Below are 4,371 nucleotides of genomic sequence, written 5' to 3' on the forward strand. Positions count from 1 at the left end.
CTTCAGAATAAAAATGTCCTAACATCATGGTCTCATCCAAATGGAATTTATTTTAAATATATACAAATAGCATATAGTATAAATTATAAAAGTATTCAAGCACATGAATGTGGTTTTCGAGATTGAGCTAAACGCGGCTTTCAGCTTTTAACTCATCCACTCACTATTTTGAGAGGTCGACACTATGGAAGGGAAGCCTCAAAGACGAAAGTAACGATAAAATTATCTTTGTGTGAGTTATAGGTTGTGATTTGACTGTATAAGCAATTATTAATATTTTTATTAGGGGACACTATCTATCTCACATCTCTTGGGGGGTGCAACTTTATAAGACTGAAGTAACGATAAAGTTATATTTGTGTGACTTATAGGTCATGATTTGGACCATGTAAGCAACTATTAATATTTTTATTAGGATATACAGTCTACATCATACCTTTTGGAGGCACTATAAAACTGAAGTAACGATAAAGTTATCTTTGTGTGACATATAGGTCATGGTTCGAACCATATTGTAAGCAGTTACTTATATTTTCATTAGGATACACTTTCTAATCACATCTATTTTGCAACACTATTTTGCAAAAAATTGTCTACATCACACCCTTTTCTCGAACTTTACTAAAGTTGATTACTTTATGCACCGAAATGATTCTAGGGTCGAAACTATTCCATGAAAAAATTGTGTATATATAATAGGTTGACACCCTTGAAAAACAGAGAGATCGGACTTTTAATACCCCTATTTAGAACATATTTAATTTTATCATTATTTTTAATATAGTGAACAAGTTAAGATAGACCGAAGGAGTATAAGTTATTTTAAATATCAGACAACAATTTAATATTTTATCTATAATATTGAGGATATTAATGGATTTTGGGGCCATTTATTGGTGACGCATAGCCAGGAGGTACTAAATGGCTTTAATTTGATGTTGAAATATCAGTCTTTTTCCACTATACTATAATAATTATAACGCTCCTTTTCATTTTTTCAGATTTAATTTTCCTCACTTTCTCATTTATGTTTTCTTATAAATATAAAATAAATGTACCTGTGGTACATCCCATTCAAATTTTAAATTTTTTTACCCCCCAACACCTTCTCAAAAAAAAAGAGAAGAAAATAAAAAGGCACTATTTCAAAGGTAGTGGAGTTCTTAATGATTAAAAATGGCTAAAATTTCAATAGCATGAGTCTGATAAAAATTGAATGGGTTTATTCTCGGATAATCCTTCATGGCCTCATCTCATTAGGTCCAAGATCCATTTTTTATGGATTACTATATTCAGTGATTTTAAAAATATATATTTTTTCAACAATTAATTTAGAAAATAAGTTTTATCGGAAAAAATTAACTTTTTAATGATTAATTGAATACCTAATTCCTTCTACGATATAACTAATTATGAAATGCAAATCAAATTTATGTGTTAAAATATGTATCCAATCAAATATCATTATCTAAAATACAATATATAGATTCGTTTGATGGGGAAAAAAAAACCCAAAATATGCAATTAAAAACAGAAAAAAAATATAGATATAAAAATTCCTGAAATTGAGACCATATTCATCAATTATTGGTTTTTTTTTTTTTTTTGGATAATTGAGTTGTAAGTCTTAGCTAAGGTCCAAATTAGATACCTAATTTTGACTTTAATAGTTTTGTCAACAAGTATGGTTGACTCCTTGAGCTCCCCTAGCTTCTAGACAACTTTGAATAAGTATTTAATTTTTTAAATTATGGGCTGATAATACAAATGTTAAAATAATTCAATCAACAAATAAGCATGTTTTCGTGGTTTCTTACATTTGTTTTTAATATATTAAAATATCTTTTTGTCTTAATAGTTGATTGATTCTTTGCCAGACATATCTAATTCATATTATATTTTTAACTTTGGATACCATATGATTAACCTTCTTTTTTCAAAGCGGAAATGTATAGACTATAGCATGTTTGGTCAAAATTATAAAAAAGTCGAAAGTATTTTTTTTTATATAAAAAGTGTTTACTTTAGAAAATTAAAATGTTTAGCCAACTTTTTAGAAAAAAGAGTTTTTGAGTAGTTTATAAAAGTTGAAAAAATGATTATTTGAAATCTTCACCAATCACAAATTATTACCCTAACATAATTAAAATATTTTCCAAATTAATTAGTTAAACACAAATTATAGCTCTTCAAAACATTCTCTTTTTTCTCGAAAAATAATCTTTGATAAAAAATAATTTTCATTTTTTTAAAAAACTTATACGCTTTGGTTACCGGCGAAGACTTCCAAAGACGACCAGCTTTCCATACTAGTTATTACCTTACGCTGTCATTTTTCCAATATTATTGAATAGCATGGCCTGAGGCAGATCAAATAGGCTAACAAAGGCGGATCCAAATTTTAGAAATTATGAGCTTTTAAATTTTTGTTCATCATTTTGTCAAAACTAGAAAAGTAATTTAGAAACTTTAGTGGTACTTTTTGTATTGTTGCTAAAAATGTGCTAACAAGGACCACAATTGACATTCAAAAGAAAGCAGGGTGGCATAAATAAATAAATGTCACATTGATCCACTGATATTTTACATTTTGCATATGAAACCATTCAAATTAATCAAATTGCCATTCCTTTTGTTGTTCTTTGCATAAATTATCAAAATTAAAGAAAATAATCCATAGATAAGTAATACTCGAAATTCCATGTCAATATCAAGAAATTAGTCGTTACAAACTTTGACTTATGAACATAAGTCCCTCATTTTATATGTAAATACACATTAATTCTAAATTTGTGTTGTCACGTATATAAGTTGTTTAACTGGTGATAAAACCATATACAACATAGTGATCTTATTCAAGAATTTATAACTAATAGATACAAATTTTCAATTATGTATTAATCATAGTTTCTTAATATAATTTCTAAGAAGAAGAAAAGATAACAAGAACCACCTTAATTATGAATTCAAGATTTGATGAAATCGCTACACCTCGTCTCACCATCTCAAAGCATATAGCATTGCATCTCGACCTATTCGTGTTGCGGAGCGAGGAGAAAGAAATTATTTCCTACACATAATTTGAATCTACAAAAAAAAGTTATTAGGATACTAACAATACCAAGATTAAAAAACTCAATTTAAATTTAGAAAAAATAAATTAAAAAGGTAAAAATAAAAAGTCCTTACCCTTTTTTTCCTTTTTAACAGATGAATTATCATGTTTCACTTTTTAATCTCTTTTATTATTTACCTGTCACTTTAAATGGAATACAAAAGTTCTCAATGATGGAGATATTGAAAGTAGATTACCAACTTGGTTATTAATAGACATATTCTTTTCAAGAATATCACTATCAATTGGTCCATTAATTAATTAAAGGTTTCCATTACACAACCACCTCCAGCAATAACATTTACATCAATTCCTAATCAAAAGTTATTTTGAAAATGATTAAACGTTAAAATTCAATTTTAGTCATAATCATCATAAATATAAAAAGATGATGTGTAATGACACTATTAATTAATGTTTCTACAAATCTTCCCTCCACCATTCACGACTTGATTAGATATGAAGATAAAAAAAAAAAAAAGAAAAAAAAAAAAAGAGGGGTGGGAGAAGTTAATAAGGTCATAGAATTTGTTTTGAAAAATTGACTCCAAGTTAATTAGAAAGTTCAATAGTAGTTATGAAAGTAAAAGTGGACCAGGTTATAGTGAGATGAATATGATTCTTTCAGAGGTTGCTTCTCCATGTTAATTAGCCTGTAGTATCAAACATTGGGTGGTAAACCGAAAAAACACTTGGATCCTCTAATTGCTTTTATAGTTTTATGATATCATGTTAAAAGATTTTACGGTTTAAATGATCAAGTGTCAACCTCTGTATAATTTTATCTAATAAAAGATATATCTCGAATATTTTTTTATTTAATTTATATGAATTATATATTTTGAAAGGGAGTTTTCAATTGAAGCAATGGTAAAGTTCTCTGTGTGACTTATACGTCATGAATTAAAACAGTGAAATCAGTCATTAATGCTTACGTCAGGAGATGCTGCATACAGAATACACCCTTGAGGTATTGTGATCCTTTCCCAAATCTTACGTGAACGTGAAACAATTCATACACCAGACTGCTCTTTATAATATTAATAATTCTATATTTTGATACTAATTAGTTGTAGATGAATAGGTTTATAGACAACTTTCCACCATGTTAGGTAAATGTAGTGCTAGAAGTTGAGATTTCTGACTAAATATTAATCGATTTGATGAAACTTAGTCTTGAATTAGTGCAATAAGCAATGATGCAAGTATAGTTGCTCATTTACTCAATATATATATATATATATATATATATATAT

Source organism: Solanum tuberosum, unplaced genomic scaffold (assembly GCF_000226075.1).
Source record: "Solanum tuberosum cultivar DM 1-3 516 R44 unplaced genomic scaffold, SolTub_3.0 scf00445, whole genome shotgun sequence".
Lineage (NCBI taxonomy): Eukaryota > Viridiplantae > Streptophyta > Magnoliopsida > Solanales > Solanaceae > Solanum > Solanum tuberosum.